This window comes from Enhydra lutris, unplaced genomic scaffold, assembly GCF_002288905.1.
Source record: "Enhydra lutris kenyoni isolate GAN:26980312 unplaced genomic scaffold, ASM228890v2 scaffoldscaffold32, whole genome shotgun sequence".
Lineage (NCBI taxonomy): Eukaryota > Metazoa > Chordata > Mammalia > Carnivora > Mustelidae > Enhydra > Enhydra lutris.
The window spans coordinates 21736796-21759555 of record NW_019154116.1 but is presented as its reverse complement, the minus strand read 5'-3'; the positions used below and the strand labels follow the sequence as shown (position 1 = coordinate 21759555).

General features: G+C 33.9%; 1 protein-coding gene across 1 annotated transcript in view; it reads left to right on the top strand.

Annotated features, from left to right (window-relative positions):
- The first annotated feature begins 17093 nt into the window (after positions 1 to 17093).
- The window catches only part of LOC111153433 (cadherin 9), a 138550-nt gene continuing 132883 nt past the window's right edge, over positions 17094 to 22760 (top strand). Inside the window, exon 1 of the mRNA XM_022512446.1 lies at positions 17094 to 17315. The gene's annotated coding sequence lies outside the window, so the exon portion shown is untranslated. The remainder of the gene's footprint in view (positions 17316 to 22760) is intronic.

Below are 22760 nucleotides of genomic sequence, written 5' to 3'. Positions count from 1 at the left end.
CATTCTATGATGCCATCATTACCTTGATTCCAAAACCAAAGAAAGACCCCACTAAAAAGGAGAACTACAGGCCGATATCCCCAGTGAACATGGATGTAAAAATCCTCAACAAAGACTAGCAAATTGAATCCAACAGTACATTAAAAATTCACCATGATCAGGTGAGATTTATTCCTGGGTTGCCAGGGTGGTTCAATATTGGCAAATCAAACAACATGATACATCACGTTAATAAAATAAAAGATAAGAGCCCTATGATCCTCTTAATGGATGCAGAAAAAGCATTTGGCAAAATGCAGAATCCATTCCTACTGAAAACCCTCAACAAAGTAGGAATAAAGGAAACAGGCCTCAATATCATAAAGGCCATATATGAAAGACCCACAGCTAATATCATCCTCAAGGGGGAAAAACTGAGAGCTTTTCCCCCATGCTTTGGAACAAGACAGGAATGTCCATTCTCACCACTGTTACTTTACATATTACTGGTTGTCCTAGCCTCAGCAGTCAGGCAAGAAAAAGAAATAAAAGAAATCCAAATCAGGAAGGAAGAAGTCAAAATTTCTCTATTTGCAGATGACATGATGCTCTATGTACAAAGCCCAAAAGACTGCCAAAAATTTTCTAGAACTGATACAAGAATTTTGTAAAGTTGCAGGACACAAAATCAACATACGGAAATCTGTTGCATTCCTATACACCAATAATGAAGTAGTTGAAAGAGAAATTAAGAAATTGATTCCATTTACAATTGTATCCCCCTCCTCCCCCACCAAAAAAAAAACCCCAAAATACCTAGGAATAAACCTAACCAAAGGGGTAAAAGATCTTCACTCTGAAAAGTATAAAACACTTATTTCTATATCTTTTTAGAAACTGCATCTGTGGGATTCTATATAGACTACAGCCTTTCAGTAAGATACAGAAAAAGCAAAATATTAAATTTAATTTTTCCAGTCATAGCAGTAGTTGATTACACAACCTAATTTTGTGACATTTGTACTTTTGTGTGAATATTGGTATATCTAAGGAATTGGGAAAACCTGTTTTATTTGCACATTGAAATTAAACTGCCAACATAGATGCAACGATTTCATGGTTAGTTGATATTTGCCAATAATTTTTCTCAAACTAGAAATCACTCCAAGCAAAGAGGGGGGGAGAAAATGAAAGAAAAAAAGAAAGAGAGAGAAAGGCAATGACATTTCTGCACAAAGAAATTTGAAATTGTGTCAATTACTTGAAAAAAATCAATTTAATAATAAGCAGGTCACAGTGTGTTTGGTAGCTCGAGTTTAGATAACCATTTATAAAGTGTATCATTGCAACTTTGGTTTAGTCAGTAATATTATGTAACGGCAGGAGAAAAGTCTAAGGGTGCTGAAATCTGAAACAGTTTTGACTTTCTATGTGATTGATAAAACCTATTTGAAACAGAAAAGTTAATTCTATTGTCAAATGCAGTATCAGTGAGAAGCCTTATTTCATTTTCATGGTAGAACAATAGGAGATATATAATTCTGCCTAAATTTGTCTCACTGTTCAGTTCATAATTAAACACACTGTCACAAGTGCTTGTTCTACTTTTATATTAGTGATTAACAAAAGAATGATTACAGCTAAATAGTACAAATTGCTATTCAAATGGAACGATTCTTTTATATCTGTATATGTAAATCATCTACACTTAACTTTTCTCTAAAATTTTGATAAAAATTATGTGTATACATTTATAAAAGTTAAGACATTTGCTTTGTTATAAGGGTTATATTTTTATAAATTTTAAGAGGTAACAGTTAAATTAGTAACATACTTCTTCAAATCATACAAACATATTTTGTATTTGTGCCTTCAAATTCTGGAAAATTCTGAATATATTAATTACATTTTCAGAGTGTCATGTTTCCCTTGAGTTCATGAGTTTTACTGTAAGAAATTAATATGGTAGTCTATATTTCCTAAAAAAAAATTTGTATGTGTCTACATTAAGAGGTTACACTCAAACTAATACACTTTGATGATTCTACTCTATTTTTCTGGATTATAACACAGGATTAAAAGCTTTTTTTATATTGGATTGTCTTAATACATCATCTGCATAATTTAAAATAATAATTTTGCTAAAATTTCCATTCAAGTGGACAATTATATAGTCAGTTTGAGTTAGTGGATAGAATATGGATTCTAGAGTCTTAAAGAAATGGTTTCTCAGTACTGGATTCATGGCTACCTATTATGGGAACTTTCTCTGCTTCAGTTTTGTTTTGTTTTTTTTTTTAATGTTGCATTGGAAAGTTAGGTTAATTAAAGGTATTTCATGTAAAGCACTAAATATATCCATATTGCTTAAGAAATTAAATGTGTTGTTGTTTTTATTCAGATGGCCATTAATTTTTTTTACTTAACAAATATTAATTAGTACCCCCTCCCATGTCCTTGTTATAGTGGGAGAGAAAGGAACACAAATAATAGAACAAAGAGATTTTGTTTGAAATGCATATAGTTTCGTTTGCCACATGTTAAACAGGAAAATGCTAATTTAGATTTATGTTTAATATTTTTGGAGCTTAAAGGAGAAAGAGTTAAAAAGAAGGTAGTATTTGAGCTATGTCTTGGCGGTTGAGTATGTGTTTGTTCTTCAGGTAGATTGAGTTTAAAGGTAGAATAGTCAGGGAGGGAGAGATTAAAATGAACTGGAAACTTTCTAGGCAGAGGGATAAGCATATGGAGGTAAAAAATAAACTGACATATACAGCTACCTGAAAATAAGAGCACATGGCTCAGATTCAGCCATGTGTGCAAGAGATGAAATTTTATACCATAAGGAGTCACATAAGCCATCTGTAAAGAAAAGAGATAGCAGATCTGTGAGTCACCCCTTCCCTACTTGAGGTTAATTTAATTGAGACACCAATTTTTCTAGAGGACAATAACCAATTCAGTGCTATGATAACTTGAGATAAGAAAAGCATAAAAAGTGAGCTCCACATTTATCTCAGCTTTCTTTCTGGGTGTGTCTTCCAAAGGTGCACAGGAAAATGGAGTATAAGCAGAAATGACTATATTGCTGTACAAATGAAACATATTAGAAACCAGGGTAACTAAATTTTGGAGACAGCATATGAGAAAGGTAGAAATTACATATAAGGATTCTCCAAAATATATATAAAAATTTCCCTGGTGTCCTTGGCTGTACATATTCAAAGCAAAACTCTGGGATGCCTAGGACAGAACAGATGCCGGGAATGTAAAGAGCCAAATGGAAATGTCAGTGTTTTCACAGTGCTGAAATATTTTGGTGTATGAACCCAGCCAGCGAGAACACTGAAGATTCTGACTATCAGTTGAGACTGTGAAAGGCACTGGGAGAAAGATTAAACAGGAATAAATCTGCCCTAATGGGCCTAGAACCCAGTTTCAACAGGATCAAAGTGATCCATGAGAATCAGACTGCACAACAGAGCAAACATCAATACCTTTTAGAAGAAGACTGCACAATTCACATTCTCAGGACATATTTTCCACAATGTTCAGTATAAACAAAAAATCTCTAGATAGGTTAGGAGATAAAATAGACCAGCGATATTTAGGAGGTGAAGCTGTCAGTAAAAGCATAAAAGTATACTTGAAAATAATACAGATATTAGAGTAAGCACAGCATCAAAAGAGTGCAGATTAATTTGTTAAAAGGGAATCAGTTGCCAAATGATTCAATAAGATGAGCTAATACCAGGCTGGTATTAACAAACAAAAAATAGGACTAGAAAAATTGAAAATAGTTTATTAGAAAATATCTTATCTGAAACAGAGAAAGAAAAAATGTAATGGGAAAGAGAGAGCATAAGAAAAATGTAGCATTTGATAAAAAAAATGAACACTCATGTAATTGAGGTCACAGATGAAGAGAGTGGGAGAATGGAACAGATGTAATTTTTATAAGGAATACTGAGAATTAATTTTTCAAATATGAAATGATATATCAAATCACATATTCAAAAAAGTGGGTAAATAAACCACAAGAAGCAGCAGAAAAAACTACAATTAGGAAGGTCATAACCAAACCTCAGAGAATGAAATACAGAGAATAAATTGTAAAATAAGCCAGAGAAAAAAGAAATGTTATCTTTCATAATCAATAAAAAAGAAAACTGATTTCTTGGGGTGCCTGGGTGGCTAGTGGGTTAAAGCCTCTGCCTTCGGCTCAGGTCATGATCTCAGGGTCCTGGAATCGAGCCCCGAGTCAGGATCTCTGCTCAGCAGGGAGCCTGCTTCCCCTTCTCTCTCTTCCTGCTGCTCTGCCTACTTGTGATCTCTCTCTCTCTCTGTGTCAAATAAATAAACTAAATCTTAAAAAAAAAAAGGAAACTGATTTCTCAACAGAAACTTTATCTCAGTAGAAGATAAAGAAATATTATTTTTCAAGTGCTGAAAGAAAATAGAACAGTTAACAAAGAATTCTATATCCAGCAAAAATATCCTTCAAAAATGAAGATGAAATAAACAAAACAAAAGCTGAGATAGTTTGTTTGCAAGTATACCTCCACTGCAGGATATGCTTTATCTCAAATGGAAGTAGGTGAGTCTAAGAAGGAATAAACAGTATATTTTACCACAGAAGTGGTAAATACATGATTAAATATAAAGTACTATTCATTGTTCCAAACAAAATTAAATACAATGCCTTATGCTTTATAAATACATAAAATTAAAATACATTAACAATTGTACAAAAAGGGGACACAGGAAATAACATTATTCTACTATAGCTATTTTTTTTGTGTTGTATTATATGCTATAGAAATACTAATTTGTTGTCTCTAATAATAAAAAATATGTATTGTTTATAATACATTTTTAATTTCTAAAAAAAGCAGCAGGGAATAATAATGAAAGATATTAAAAAAAAAAAAAAACTAGTAGAAGAGTGGCACCTGGGCGGCTCAGTCACCTGAGCATCCAACTCTTGATTTTGGCTCAGGTCATGATCTTGCCCTTGTAAGACGGAGCCAGCTATGGGGCTTCCTGCTCAGCAGGGAGTCAGCCTGGGATTCTCGTTCTCCTTCTCCCTGCCTCTCCCCTGCTTGCATTTTGTCTCTCTCTCTCCCTCAAATAAATAACTCTTAAAGAAAACTAGAAGAGAGAAAAATGAAATAAATGAAATTTACAAAGTATCTACTATAGAGAATTGCAAGGAAAGAAGAATAAAAAGGAATGTGACAAATAGAAAACAAAGAGCAATAAGGTAGATTTAAACCCAACTATGTTAGCAATTATATTAATTCTAAATGATCCAAACATTCCAATTAAAACACAACTGTCATCGACAGGATTTTTAAAACAGATAACTCAAGCTGTCTTAAAAACGTACACACATTTAATGTAATAAATTATATATGAAGCTGACATACCCAGAGTCATGCCTTACTCTAACCATGTGCCGTCTACAAAAGCATGACTCTAACGTTGATGACATTGTTAATGCAGCTGGTTACTACTGTGCTTTTCTCAGCCAGAAGTCAGGAGATATGCTCTCTTGTTTCCACATTGCAGAGGTTCATTAAATACAATTTGTATTCCCTCCTTTGGTTTCCTCTATAACCATGTTGGCAGATTCTCTTTTTCCTACATGCAAAGGAGTGATTTTTTCCCCGTCATCTAGTCCTTGCCGCATTTTCATAATTAATATTCCATGAGCAGGCTTTGTCAATGTTAGCTTTCAGTGTTAGTCTGGAATCCCAAAATGAAAAAAAAAAAAAAAATCAGACATCTGAGATTTCAGCTATGAGTGAACAGATACAAAATCAAATGTTGGTCTTGGCCCAGAACCCAAACTAGAGGAATAGACAGGATAGGATATCTGTAGGCCACTGAAATGAGAAGAATTCTTGAAATGATCAGAACGTTGTCCTTATAGATGCACTTCTGTCTCTTTTAAAAGCAAAAATTCCAAACTTGGTATTAGTGACAAACTTCATTCTCTGTTGCAACGTCATTGCCTCATTTGGTCCTCACAGGGATCCTTTGATCAGTTTCTTGTTTGTTGTGTGAAAACAGGCTGTGAGACATGGAGTAACTTGCTCAGATTCACACATTCACTACATAGAAAACTTGGAATTGTTATCTAAATTATTAAACCCATTCGCTAAAGCATGGACGACAGAGAAAATCAGACAAACGTGCCCAGAATATGTAATCTGGTATTCTCATGTCTATAGCACACTAGAAATAACAAGTGTCAGGAAAAAAAAATAAATAAATAAAGACAAAGTTGAGTTTGATAACAATTGTGCCACCTGCTGAGTGTGTGATTTGACCATTATATTTGACCATTTCTGAGCCTACATTTATTTGTTGTGAGAAAATTCATGCATGCTTCTTTATATTATTATGCAGTTCCAATGAGGTAAATTTAAGAGGTACTTAATGTAATAACCATCATGGTTGGTTTTCAAACTATGGTAGCTTTTATTGTGGAAAAACAAGATCAATTATATTTAAGTACAGTCTAGTTCATCTGTGCACATTTTTCAGCTTATGACCTGAAATTAATATATAGGTATTAAGATATCAATCCCCATATACAATAGTGTTGACTAATGTTATATTTCTTTTTGAGGTGTGTATATAATAAGTATTAATCTATTTTTGCTTGTTAAATTATTCTACTGTATAAGGTTAGCCATACTTTACAGATAATGAGGTGATTACAGACAACTCTTTCTTTTAGGAAAAAAATAAAACTGAGGTCTTACATATTAAACAATTGGTTAATTTAAAAATTTTACAGCACCCTTTATGAGCCCCACTATACGACAGCAGCTAATAGTATGTGTGCCGATAATGTCACCATGTGTAAATAAAGAAAGATTTTAGCCTCTAAGGAACTTAATAGTCTGATGGACGAGATGGACCTGTCAACAACAAATACAAACACAAAACACAGAAAGAAATATATGTCCATTAGTGATATTTGAGGAGGAGTGGTAATTGTTACCCTTGCTGAAGAGTAGTAAGGGTATCTTCATGGAAGAAACAACACCTTCACTGAAATGAAATTAAAAAAAAAAAATACAGAGAACAGAAAGATTTTCCTGGCAGAAGGAACAATGAGAAATATGCAAAACAAACAAAATGTGGCATATTCAAGGAAGTATGAAAAATTCCATTTACCTTGAGCACTGCATATTGGGATTGGAAGCACTGGAATCTGAAGTCTTAGGAGATCTCTAGACATCACATACTTAGACCTTCTGAACATAACCAGGGGCTGAATTTGTAAGCCCATTCTCAGATCAACTCCCAAGACTGCGATTGTTATCTGATCAGTCTGCTCATTGGAATCACCAGGGAGCTATTGAAATTGCCAGGGTTTGGGCTTCACCCTAAAACAATTGAATCAGAATCTCAGGATGAGGAGCCCACACTCACATGATTCTTACATGTGACCAGGGACAAGAACCACTGATACAGTTCCTCCAACCAGGGTTAGACGCTAACAGATAGCAGGTTTAAATCAAAAGTCTGTCCTGTTTGTTAGTTTAAAACGAAAATGTGTCAAGGTTATTTTCACTCTGTACGGTTGTAAACTATTCCTTTGGTTTCTTGAAAGAAGAAACTCAGAATTTCTACTTTGGTATTTCAGTGCTTCTAGCAAAGTACCATGTATGTGAAGGTACTCTTTAAAGGTTTGCTTGTTTACAAAGATGATGTTAAAGTCACTGTTAAACTCAGAGCTTTCAATCTTTTCTTGGCTTTTGGCTGTACACTTAAGATATATACATACCATTTTGTAACATATTAATTATAATTTTTGTACAATTTATACAACTGACACTATGATCACATTATAATACAATGTGTTGTATTTACATTGTTGAATACACAATATAGCAATTTGCAAGGATGAAATAAACAACACTTTAAAAAATTCAACTTAAAATAAAATGAAAAAAATAAAGGACTGAAGATGTAAAATAGATGTTTATCTTTAAAAGACTTAAGAAAAAAACAAAAGGATTATCGTTAGCTGGAAGCTTTGCAAGGCATTTATATTAAAGCATGGATGGAAGTCTCTTCATGAGCCACCCATTAGAAATTGTTTACTAAATCAAAACATGACACACACAGAGAAATAAGTATTGGTTTATTTACTGGGAAACATTTTTCTTCCTTCAATATTCTACAATTCATGCTATTTGCATGAACAGATTATTACAAAGCCATTTCACTTAAGGGTCAATGTTTTTTAGGATTTAAATTCTATATATCAGGCTTCTCACTATCAGAGTTTTTCAATTTATATTTTTCTTGTGAAAGTTTGTGGAACAAATGCCATTATTTTTTGTTCTTCCATTCATTAATAAATAAAACCTAAATATAAGAACTATATTACTCTGAAGACTGAATACAGATATGTAATTTCCTATCTAACAACAACAACAACAAAACCCCAAAGCAAATAAGCAAAAGGAACCAAAAGGTGTTCTAAGGGAGGAAATAGCAGACAAGGAGGAGACAGTGAGTAAATTTTAGAAGCTTGAAAGTAGATGAAGTATTTTACCAAGAAAAACAAATCCCAAATTTTCAATTGTAAAAGCTGATACAAACTTTACAAAAAGAAAATGTCCATAAATATTAAATAGAATAGCTTACTGCCTTTGAACAATGTTTATCAATAGAGTTACAGAAGTGTCCACAATATATTAAGTAGAAAAGCAAGATGAAAAGAAGTTAATAAAATATGCTGTTTATTTTTAATGAAAACACTAAGGGTAACATATAAACAATATAGATAATAGAGTGATAGGTAGACAGGCAAAACATAGGTACACAGATACAAAGATAGATACATAGATATAGATAATAGATTTTAAATACGATTATATGAAGTATGAAAAATTATACAAGAATCTGTTGATGTCAGTACCTACATGGAAAGACAGGGTAGTAAAAGCAGAAAGGAACATGGATGACCACAAAAAGAGGAAAAAAACAAAAAACAACAGTGTTAAAACAAAAATATTTAACATATCCATAATAAAAATAGTACACAGGATATGATCCTATTTATTTAAAATTAATTGTGTGTGTGATGTTAAATGATAGCAAAAGAAATGTTCTTTGTGTTATCAAGTAATTTTATTTTCTGACTTCTCGGATGAATGTAGTGTTCATTTACAAATTTATAACAAAGTATTTTAATTAAAATTAAAATAAATGACTAAATGCTTTTATTAGATTTAAATTGTATTGAAACTTACATAAAGCACACAGCATACCATTTACTGGCTAACTACTCTGTGCTTGGCCGTGTGCTAAAAAGATACAAAGATGAATAAAACTCTAGGGTTTTACAACTATATTTTTCTTTAATGTAGGTGTCAGTGTAATTTTTGTTATAACATGTTCTTTTTAGAATACTTTTCTGACTAACATAATCTGGACAAGCATTTGTAAGTATTTCCAGAGATTCATCCAAGAGCCAAAAAAAAAAAAAATCTTTAAATTATGTTTAATACTTATAAATCATTCATAAATTGGCAGGTTTTTCTAACCTTGTTCCTTACTAGAATTTATGCTAAATCTAAATGCACATTTCTCATATGTCATATTTTAAATCTTTTTGGCAAAGATAAACATTTTATTATTATTATTATTATTATTATTATTATTATTATTTTAGAGGTGGGAGAGCAGAGGGAGAGAGAGACTCCCAAGCAGGATCCACACCCAATGCAGAGCCCAACGTGAGGCTCCATCCCACAACCCCAAGATCATGACCTTAGCCAAAATCAACAGTCACCCAACTGACTGAGCCACCCAGGTGCCCCAAAGATAAACAGTTTAGATAGAATTCTATATTGTATAAAATCTGAGGATAAGAAATCTCTCTAGGGGATAAACAATATTCCCTCTACCTTTGCCCATTAGTGCCTGAGTTGTGATGCGTGGTATGGCCAGCAGGCAAATGAGGGAGGTGTATACAGTAAGTATAGTGCTTAAAAGGATGGGCATTAAACTTAAATAGACCTGGTTTCTGCTCTAGATTCTATCAACTGCCTGGTTAAGTGGATTTTAATGAATAACTTCATTAACCATCAGTTTCCTTGCATGATATCAAGAAAAAAATCTATCTTGCAGAGTTGTTTTAAGACATTTATAAAATGGCTACAGTTAATGCAACTATACAATAAATCATAGCAGTTGCTAATGTTCAAATTAGTGGTATTATCATGGCTAGTGATAGCAGGAGCTAATTTAATAATGGGCATGGTAGTATTCACGTAATAAGTATAGCTATAAGCAGAATTTTTTTTTTTTTTAAGTGGCAGAGGACTTGTACAAGCTATCCATGTTCTGCATGGTTTATAAATATCCAAGGACAGACTTCAAGGATTCTGTGAAGTTCCTAAACTTTCATCTTCTGTATAAAGCCTGGAATATGTCAAGGTTCTCTGAACTATGAAGAAAAAACAAAGAGCAACTAAGACAGTCACTCTGACTCCAAAATTCTATTCCAGCTGCATTATTTGGTGGATGGCTGACTCCAGGACCCCAGAATCCCTGGTCCGTATTTCTTTGCCACAGCTTAATACAGAGCTCCTTTTCTTTATATTTTTTTCAGCATTCTCTAAAAAAAAAAAAAAAAAAAAAAAAAAAAGTTACTCTCTGGAGACAGTGTGTGTGTAGTCATGGAGTGAGAACTGAACAACAGAGTATGCTATGCAATGGAGTAGTTTTGATAATGACTCATGGGATCAAACACGAGTGAGCAGAGACGTGAGAACCTCAGAGGAGTGACAAACATTAAAAATGATGTGGGGTCGATGGATGAGAGGTCCTGAAGGGAGGTAGAATTGCTGGCATCAAGGTAACAGAGTGATTTGAAAGTAGGAGTCAGAATAGCAAAATTGGGATTTCTGAAAAAAACATATTCATGCCATTTTTGGTGGTTACAAGTATAGATACTAAGTTATAGGCCAGGAGCAAACACCAGTTAGTGACATGTACAGAGCGGCAAGGTAAGGTTTATCCAGGATAAACAATCTTACAGGGAAAAAAAGTCAATATAATATTGCTATGTCTGAATGTTTATATTTCTCCATAATTCATAGGTTGAAATCCTAAAGCCCAAGATGATGCTGTTAAGAGGTGGGGCCCCTGAGCAGTAATTAGGTCATGAAGGTGGAGCCTTAATGAATAAGATTACTGACCTGATAAACAGAACACAGAGAAATCCCTCAGATGTTCCACTACATGAGGACATAGCAAAACGACATAAAGCAAGCTCTTTCCAGACACCAAATTTGTTGGCACCTTAGTCTTGAACTTCCAGCCTCCAGAACTGTGAGAATTGAATTTATGTTATTTATAAACCATCTAGTCAATAGTATTTTGTTATAACAACCCAAAAAAGACAGATAAATCTTTTTATTGTCTCTGTTTTCCCCATTTTACAGGGAGGGTTGTTTGGTCTGGGAACCCTAGGCAATTAGCCAAAAGAGAATCCTCGTCCTAGGAGGGGGCCTGTGAGCACCAGATCCTTTGATCTTTCTGGTTGAGATAAGGCTACATGCATGAAAAGATCATTCTCTCTCCTCTGACACTGTCCTCTAGAGACATCCATTTACCCATCATTAAAGGAAAGTAGGAATCTAGTAGCTTTCCTGTTAATTGAGGTGTTTTTTTTTTTTTTAGGTTTTAAAAAATATATATATTTTTTAAGTTTACATGTGAATAGAAGGAAACTGAAGGCACAAAAAGCAAAGAACAAAGTCATCCATAATCACAAGCAATTTACAGTTTGACTTCTAGGTCCCCTGTGTGTATCTACACATGTAAGCATTTTAATGTGATTAAGATCATAAAGGTATGTATCATGCTTTTTTACACACCATGAATATTTCCCATTTCAAAGTCCCCAAACTATGAGTATTTTATAACCAAGAATATACTACCAACTCCATCGGAAAGAAAAAACATAATCTTGCTTTTCTTGGTGAGTTTTGTTTTACTGAGTCAACACATTGCTATTCTACCTTGAGGCACAGAATGGAGGAAGAGCTATCAGGGTTGCCCAGAAAGGAGAAAAAAAAATAGTTTTTTTTTTTTTTTCTTCCTCTTCTAGATAGGGTATGACAATGAGATTGTAGCTGGAGAGGAGGAAATCATCACTGTAAATGAAAAATCAAGGGAAGAGGAGTAAATTGTTGTGTACATCATTTAAGTGATTGCTGAATTTAAGAATGATGAGAGCAGTGGTTAAAAACCAAAACAACAGGGGTGCCTGGGTAGCTCAGTGGGTTAAGCTTCTGCCTTCAGCCCAGGTCATGATCTCAGGGTCCAGGGATCGAGCCCCGCATCGGGCTCTCTGCTCAGCAGGGAGCCTGCTTCCCCCTCTCTCTCTGCCTGCTGCTCTGCCTACTTGTGATCTCTCTCCCTCTGTCAAATAAATGAATAAAATCTTTAAAAAAAAAAAACCAAAACAACAACAAGAACAAAAACAATAATAACATAATAATGAAAGAGGAGGAGTAGGAAGTAGAGTTGGGGGAGGAGAAGGAGGGAGGAAGAGGAAGAGGTAAAGAACGAGGAGGGGAAGAAGAAGTAGAAGAAATTAAGCTATGCTTATACTCAGCTTCAATGAATGAGGAACAATCATCTCATTTTTAAATGATTTCAACAAGAGGAGTTAGGCATGATAATATCTGTGGCAAGCATAGGTAAAGGAGTGAGGGAAAATGGTCTAGCAATGACAACCAAGGAGATCATTCATTCCCACTCTAGGTCCTGTTGTACATGGGCTATGGGATTAATATTATCTTTCATGTATGAAATACGAAATGGAAAAGAACCCTCAGACAACAGCTATCTTTGAGGCCGAGCTGGGACAGAATGTTCAAAGAAAAGGCTGAGGATAAAAAAATTTCTAATGTTAAACAGATTCACCAGTGGGCATAAGCGGTCTATGGAATTCTGATGAATTATGGGAATATCTCAGAGCCCATAATGACAAGAACCATGGTAATGGGAAACGATTGGGGCATGCTGTAAGTAGCAATGAAGCAATGACTGGACTAAAATTGATCATTTTTAGGAAAAAGAGGGAATAATTTCTAAATTTTGCCCCATTCTTGATAATAGTTTAATCTTCAGATTGTAGTAGCAAATTCTTGACTTCAAGGTCTGGTGGTGGTTATTCACAACAGTTGCAAGCAAAAGTCATTATACAAAGATGTGAGCTGAGAAGACATGAGCAGCTCTTATCAGGAGTTGGTTTTTATCAGTTGGTTTTATATTCCACGATGGTCCTATGAGTGGTGTCATGGCACAGGGAACGTCTCACAGTTGTCTCAGGGCAAAACCATGTCTTTATGGACCTCTCTGAACACTGCAGGACTAATTGTATGCCTAACAACTCACTTGAGTATAACGTTTATTTTATTTATTAATTCATCCTTTTTATTTTCCATTTCAGTGCAAGATAAACTAGCATTGTGACTGCTTTTTGAAAAGTTCTCAACAAGCTGTCAAGTTATTATAACACAAAATGAAAACATTTGGAGTTGTCTCTATAGCAGAGTAAATAGGTCTGGTACCAATTCTAATGTGGAACCAGGGAGGTTCACCACATTAACATGTAATTCTTGGGACACCAGTTGGTTGTCCTATAATTTAACTTAATTCTGACATTATCTATCTGAAGTTTGCATCATATTCCATAGGTTAAGGGTTCAGTTCCAAGAAACCGCCTCCCTCCTGCCCTACTCCTTTCAGATACAAGTTCGGTTGTTACCTTTACCTCTGACCAAGTGGCTATAAATCAGAGGTTCCCACAAGCCCTGCCTTAGGTTCAATTAATTTGCTAGAGGGGCTCACAGAACTTAGATAAACATTTTACTTACTAGATCCCCAGTCTATTATAAAAGGATATAACTCAGAAAGACCCAGATGGAAGAGATGCATAAGCTACAAAACCCATGATCTGTCCCAAGGTGCTACTCTTCCAAATCTCCAAGTGTTCACTATAGTACCCAGCAGCTCTCTGAATCCTGTCTTTTTGGGAGGCCTCTTTACATAGGCATGATTGACTCAACCATTTTGCTTATCGGCAACTGATTCAACCTCCACCCCTTCTCCTCTCCCCAGAAATCAGAAGTGCAGAACTAAAAGTTCTAACCTTCTAATCACATGGTTGGTTCTCTTGGCAACCAGCCCCCATCCTTGGTGGTGTTCAGAAAGTCACTTCATTAACATAACAAAAGACAACCTAATGCTCTCACCACTTAGAAAATTTCAAGGTTGTAGGAGTTCAGTGCCAGAAATCTGGATGAAGACTATATGTTTATTTTTTATCATGACTCACAAGGATGAGCAGTTATTTTGATAGATGGAGTCCTCAAGTATGGAGATGCATTATATTCAAAGAAAAAGAAAAGAGAAAAATTCAAAGACCATGTGTTTTGTTTTGTTTTGTTTTGCTATGGTACTACATTTCTTGCTGTGACTGGGGAGACCCAACCTCAAGTCCTCAACCCTGCCCATCCCCAGGATGTCACCAGAGGACCTCGCTCTCATCATGAGAAAGAATTCAAGGAGAGACACAACACAGTGGATGAGCAACACAGGCAAGGAAGTTTATTAAAGCAAAAGCACATCCTCTAGATGTGAGAGCATGTGAGCTTGAGAGACAGAGAGAGATAAAGCCACAAAGAGCTGCACACCTGGGGTTCAGGTTTTCAGATTTCTTTTATCCACAGTTATTAACAAGGGGTTGGAATATTCATTACTTGAGGCTGGGATTCCTTGGAAGCAGGGTTTTGTATTTTTTTCTTCCCTATTTGGTCAAGGGTTTCCAGACTTGGTATCTTGGGCCTATCTGGTTTGATCCCACATCTTGTGGCCTTGTTTAAGAGGGCTGCCAGGACAGGCCTCTGACTCTCCCCATAGCTGCCATGACTTGCTCTTTGCTGGCTGCTATAACTGCCCACCCTAACACATGTACAGCAACAAATGATTAAGAGAAGTTAATTCGTGCTAAAATAATCTTGGAAAGAATAGTTCAAATAATATTTTACATTTACTGTTAATGATTTTGATGTCTGAATGCATCAGAAAATATACATGTATTATAAATAATAAGGATGATTAATATTTTTGTGTAAGCCTGTTGGCTAAAATCCGTAAACATTATTCTAAGACTTGAAACCTGTTTTATATAATAGAGAATTCCACTTACATATGAAAACCTACAAGTAGGGATATGTAAGATATAAAAGAATTTTTAAAAATTCCAAGGTTTAGGCCCTCTGTTTTCAAATGCTCCATAATCGGTATGACAGAGAAGGGAAGGACAGAAGATTCCTGACAGAATAACCATCTTTTACATGGTAACATTTACCCTACTCCTTTTCTAGGAGTAGCAAAAGTAACTTCAAATCAGGTAATAAAATGCTCTGTTGGACTATAGATTTCACACAAAACAGTCTTTTCTTACATTTGGGTTTCGGTGGGAAATGAAATGTATTCAACTTTAGGGATTTAAAGCTTTTATTTGTGAATATTTACCTTAAACTATGATAAAATATTTTGTTTGGTTTCTTTTCCCATTTTACATATAGTACTTTATCTCGACATTAACAAAGAGACTTCAACAATATACATTTTTATTTTAAGGATCAAGTACACCTGGAAGAAATGAGTATATAAGAGTGTGTGAATTTTATATTAAATATATTTGCCTCAAGAAAACACTCTTAGCCTCCATGAAGAATTCACTAAGCTGTTCTTAACCACGTGGATCCATCTAGCCCTGGACAATATGCATAAAGCTTTTTTTCCTTCTTTCTGTTCCTTCATTTGTAGATGGGCAAAACAAGTCCCTTTTTTGGGTCCATTTCCTACATTTCAAATTCACAATTATTTAAAAACCATGTACTCCAAGTTCAATTACCATACATTCGTAGTGCCATGTTGTATTTGGGGATTTGTAAAAGGGTATTTTCTAAGTATTTGTTTTCCCTTTCAAGAAACGAATTTCCATACTGCTCATGCTACAAATAGGCATCTCTATTATCTATACTTCATGGATAAATGTCGCTATGGGGGGGGCAGGTGGCAATTTTATTTTTATTTTCTATTGTCAGTTTTCTTTTGAAGCATCAAATAGGATATTGATATTTTTTGGCACTTAAGCTATTTACTTACTGTGACTTAACGAGCCGTTATAAAGTGAGCCATAGTCCCACCGTGCATTTCATACAACTATTACTAGAACTTCTTTCCAGAAGGATTTATCTACAATCAATATCCTTCTTATTGTGCCATTTCCAGAAGTCCTAAAGAGACTTCTCTTCTGAAACGGGGTTTGACTCTCTCATGTTTTACTCCCTCTCTAACAGTTGTACAGTGTGCGGCAGCAGATCTAACAGGTGGACTGTGTAGTTCTTACGATGTGGCTATGGTCACAGTTATTTTTGGACATTTCTGGGGAAGGTGAAAATCCCTCAATTGCATTATCAAATAAAAAACAGGGTTGCAGATACTTGAAATTATATTTGAAATCATTCATCTTTCTTAAAAAGTACATGGTAGGACATCCGTTATTAGATATTTTTAAATTACTGTTTTTGAAAGATTAGTTTACAAACTCAGAGACACAGATAAAAATTCATCATTATCAATGATATATGTGATCTGGATTCCCTCTCTTCATTTTCTTAAACTCGGAATTTTGGTATTGAATTGAAAGAGGTAGTCGTGCATTCTGCAGGGGCTATGCCCCAAATCTCTTTTGAGCAACAGCATCCTCCATGTGATATATATTTTCTATAGATGATTTACAGGTTACGGACATGCTGTGACCTCTCTCCCCAATCGCAAACAGATTAAGCAGAGCTGATTAACCGAGCCTAAAACACTGGGTTATTTTCTCCTGGGGGGGTCTTTGACAAAGCCCTCCTTTCTGAACCCTCCCACTTCATTCGCTTGCAAATCACTGTGCCTGAAGAGGTCTTACTCCCCCAGCCCCAACCCTCGAGCCCTGCAGCGCCATCAGCGGCAATATCTTCCTACGTGAGGGACGTCTCTTATTAATCAGAAACGCTGAATGGAAACCAATCAGACAGAGAGTTTCTTTGGCTTCAGCTTCCTGCCTGTCTGAGTTAAAAGTGATGCTCGAAGAGGGAGGCACGCTGAGATGCATGAAGCTTCAGCTGTGAAGATACTATAAAAAGAGAAGAGTAGGAATGAGACAGAAGCAACACCGGAATTGTCAGCGCTGAGCAGGGCTAAACTCAGTTCCGCTACTAAACAAGGTAAATGCTGTTTACTTTACCTGACAATATAAGCTATTCAGTTTTTGCTTTCTTAAAATGAAGTAGTACAAATACTGCTTTTCTCCTGGTTGCTTTATTTTGTACTCTCTCTCTCTCTCTCTCTCTCTTTTCCTACCCTCAACATTTTTTTGGAAGCAGGTAAGAATACATTTTGTAGTATTTGAATAAGCTATTAAGATGCTCACTGAGAAAACTTGCAATGCTTGCTTCATATTTTACTTTTACAAAACTGATACCTATCAAAGCTCTTTTCATAGTGCTCAAATTTGCATATGGAGGATTATTATAAAAATAAAACTAAACTTCGCATTGTGTTAGTTGATTTTGGGGGGATCTTGAATTACTCACATATTAATGTATACATGTATGCTATTAGTATATTAATTCAAATGGACTCCTGGTTTTTTCATAACTTTTGTTTATAAAATTTGAGTCAGAACTGTCAAAAATAAAGGCATCTTTATTCATAATTTAATAAGAAATGATTTCCTTATTTTTCATATTAAAATAAGACAATATAGAAATAGTACAAAGAACACATGTACAGATGGACATAGGCTGTCCGGATTAAGGTGATCACTATACCTAGCAAAGATTTCTTCACATATTTGTGGTTCTTACTCAAGTCAACATTATGAATGTGTACCTCTGTTGGCTATAATTGCTCTCCATTATCACAGGCAAATGTATCTTAATGTAGTAAAGACGGGATGAAAACCACAGGAGGGAGAACTTCAAAGGCAAAATTGTCATGTTTTTCTGAAATGATATGGAAAATGCAATGATTTGATGAAGCAGTGTTTTATTCTTCTTTGCATAGTCAACATAACCATTCACATCAATTAAATTTTTAAGCACACCAATCTCAAAAAAGGCAAGATTAATTTTAACTATAAGATTGTCAGTATTTTATAGTTTTTACTTTTAGATACTGTTAACAGTGTGTGTTCTCAGAATCTACTTTGAATACCAATGGTGCACTAAAAGGAAAGTGATCACCTGTAGTAGATAACTTCACATTTATTTGATGATCAACTTTTGATAAGAATGTAGTGTATTATAGATTTGAGGAGAAGCTGGAGATCTTTCTGAAGATTTGTTGTCATATATTATTTTATGTTATAGATCTATGAGATTACTAATACAGATTTTTTTCACAAGGGTTTTATAATCTATGTAGCATGAAAATAACAAATGATTTTGTGACAGCAAAAAGTGGCAACTTTGTATGACAGGAGGAAATCTTCATTTGCCAATTGATCTATGGAATAAGAAGAGTTACCCATCTTCAGCCATAGCTGACTATGAATGAATTTGATCATTTGATGCCCTTAAGTTAAAAAGAAATGTGTATAAAATCTACTGCATTGAATGGTGGCTAAATCCTATTTTCAGATTCAGACACTGTCTCATTGCCTAGGCAATGCTATGTCTCATGTAGAATACATTTGTGTAACTACGAATCTGCTTAATTCAGGTTTGAATGGTGGGTCTTTTAAATGAAATAACATGCAATTTCAGCACGTAACAGCAAAGAACTTAGGCATAACATGAACAGCATATGTTTGTGGTCTTGTCCTCAAACATATTATGAATTCAACTGAAGTTTTCCCAAAGAGAGAGTACAAACTAATTACATCCCCTTAAAAGATGTCTACTAAGATGCTAAAATACTGTTATCTCTGTATTTGTTTGTTTTGAAACATGAGAAAATGCAAGGTAAAGTGCATGGTATGAGCAAATCTAATTCTGGAAATAATGAAGAGAAAAATGCCTTACAGGAAGCAGATAGTAGTCTCAATTTAAAAGTAATTCACTAACTTTACGTCAGATAGATTGGGTAAGACTAATAAAGCAAGTCATATCAGATAATATTTTCTGGGATAAAAAAATGATTTTTCCCTTTATTATACTAGGTGATAGCTTTTTAAAACAATTTTGAAATGATCTGCATAATCATTTACCATTATTGTATTCATTGCATATTTGAAGTAAGGACGTCTTATACCATTGCCTGTGTGCAGCAAGATCACAGTATTAAAGTTGGCTTTGAAATGATGTCTTTAAATGTTGTGCTGCTTGACTTGACAAATTGTATGCTGGATCAGAAGCCCTTCTGAATGTCACCTTCCATGAAAAGATTTCATTTGGTATTTTCCTGCGACCCCTGTATATACAAAGTTTAGCCAGTAGAGTGTCCCTTCTATGGTGCATTCACCAAATGGGATTCAAAAAAACAATAACTGGAGACTTTTTTTCCCCACTGGCTTACTTCTCTTTAGACAGTAGTAGTGATTTGAAGCAGATACGCATTTTCTACAATATTTGCACAATGCATAGGTATAGTTAATCAGAATGCTTTGGATAATGCTTGAAATTATATAACATAAAATACATGAGTAATATGGCAAAATATTGTAGCAAGAGAGTATAAATTTAGGTGAAAGTTAATTTAAAGAATGCATGTGAATGTGTCATGAATAAACATTGATTGTAATTTGTTCTCTATGAAAGTGAACAGCCTACATGGATAATTACCATTAATACAGATGTTTCAATGTAATGGATCATTAGTTTGCTATATTCTTTAAGACTAATTTTGTTCTGCAAATGGAAATGTAAATCTAAAGAATAAATAAATCTAACATTTGAAAAAACAGAATGTGGTACTTTACAAAATGTCCAATGTGATGTTTTAAGTATTTATACTTACGACTTCAAGGATATATGTGTATATATAGATAGATAGATATAGATATATATCTACATATATATATTCAAAATATCTATATATGTATATATAGATATATATTCTATATATATGTATATATCTATATATATTCAAAATATTTATACATATCCCATTATATTTATATTACCATATTATATATAACAAATCAATAGTAATATTAACTGTAGAGTAAGTTTGGTTTATTGTATTTATTGTGAGGTATTTTATTATAAAAAGTCTAGGTAAGATCTTGGGTATTTACTTCTTAAATTATCTACTTAATTAAAATTAAGCTTTCTTTTTTTAAAAATTTTTATTTAAGCTTTCTTAAGAAAGAAGACAGGATGTGAAATAGGATCAAAGAGACATTGGTTTTAATTGGCTTTGTCTTTACCTGATGCTAATTAATAGTCATTTTTCATTGTAGAACATAAGATATGTTTCCTAAGATAAAGCAATTTTGTTCATTGTATCTTTCATATTTGTTTTCAGATATGAGTTGTGACTTAAAATATGTACCCAAAAAGTCTCTTAATACCCATGACATTTTATTTAGGTTTTTAAATAAAATTCTAGAACTTTAGAAAAGGGATTTTAACCACCTTCAACTCTGATGTTACATAAGAAAATGGAGGTTTAGAAAGGTAAGGTTATATATCCAGAGTTGTCAAATCGTATATGAAAAATTGGCAACATTGTGTGAAAATATATAATGTTGAATTATGAAAATCATATTAGGTATACACACAAGCACACACACTTACACACAGTGTTTAGCTGAAAACAATCTCCTGGATTGTTTTATACATTCTGAAAAAGTTTTTCTCTTATGACTCACTTTGAATTCCTCAGCCTGGAACCACTAATATCCTTATCATTAAAACATAGTAGGAAATGCAGAGTGAGGAGAGTGTCTTTAAGCACTTACACATTTCCATAGCAGTCCTAATATGTTAATGCACTTATCCCCACATTTAGCACTAGTAAGAGATGGTCTTACAGCCACATTAAGAATGCAAAGTGCCTGCATAAAAGCACGCTGATCTCTGGAGCCTCACCAAGACATTTTATATTAGCACTACCAAGAAACACCTCCCAAAACATAAAAGTCATGATAATGGATCTTACTGCTTATGAAGGGAAAATGGAAACCTCATAAAGTGTTGTTTTTGTTGCTGTGAGGTATGTATGTGCGTATGTGGAGGAGAGAAAGAGACAGAGAGAGAGAGACAGAGAGGGAGACACACACCCATACAGAGGGAAAGAAAGGGAGATTTGTTTTTAAGAGGAAAGGTAGGGAAAACGAGAAGACCTGAATATTTCCTTAAGTAACATGCAGGGGTTTTCCTTTTGTTCCTTTTCTGTGCTTTTGGATTACTTTGCCAAATTATAAATCAGTTGCAGGAGAAATGAGTGCTCTTGTATTCTCTATTTTTCTTCAAGAATAAGATAAGTCTTGGTCTTTTGAATTGATCAAAGAAACACCAGAGTGCATGATTGTTTCATAAGTATGAATTAAAAAGCTTGTCTTTCCTATCATTTCTTGAGATTAGCCTTATAGTTGTGAAAAGCATGGATGATTTCATAATTTTTTTCCTCTAAACACTAATTCAACTTATAATGGGAATGGCAATTGACTAATAGTTATTATTTGATTTTTGAGTTTAAAGATGAATGTGTTCCTAAATGTATTTAAGAAATAGATATACATGACAATTTATATTAGAATATACTAAGCTTACAATACTCTATTACTAATTAAGTATCCAATGCATAATGAACTTTTTCCCTTAATTACTGAAACCCAATCTTAAGAAAGTCCTAACAAGAAATATTCAAGAAGCCAGTATAACAAGGGAGATGACAACACATATAACAATGTGTAGTCTAAGCAAATAAACACCAACAATCACTTCCTGGGACAAAAGACATCATGTGAAATATTCCACTTTTATAAAACTGGGACAATTGAACCTGAAAGTTTCCAAAGGGAGTTTTCCCCCAGACAATCAAGTAACTTCTTCATCATCTATTTTTTTTTCACTAAAGCAGGTTACTGTAATAATTAATGTAGTTGCCAGAAATATTTTTTAAAAATATTCACTTCTATGTGTTATAAATACTTCAAAATGCAAAAAATGTACCATGAATTCAAGAAATTCAAATCTCTTTTTCACTGTAATGGTAATTAAGTCACAGATGAAACATCTGAGGAAACTTACAAGTTGAATTACAAAGTAACATCTATATATCTGTATCTTCTTATATCTGTGTTCCCATTCATAATTCTATGTACCTGTATCTGTAGGTATCTCTATGTACATGTATGTTTATATGTTTGTGTGTGTAGACTCAAAAATATGTGGAAAATAGAAAAGGAAAATAATTACTTCAATATATAAATCAACTAGTTTTAAATTTTTAAAAGGGTATAACATTATATACTAAAAAGTTCTTTTGTCAGGTAATTATAGATACGATATTATGAAGTAGTAAAGTAGCAATTATATATATATATATTTTCTTAATTTTGGAAAAAGTTAAACTCAGTTGTAGTCCATGTGTTATGGCTGATTCGGATAAGTTTTGAATAGGGAGTATTAGACTTTCATTTCTTAAAAGTGTAAGCATAAATAATTGCTCTCCATTCAATGTCCACAACTCTTGAAGACCTCATAAAATATAACCTCTTT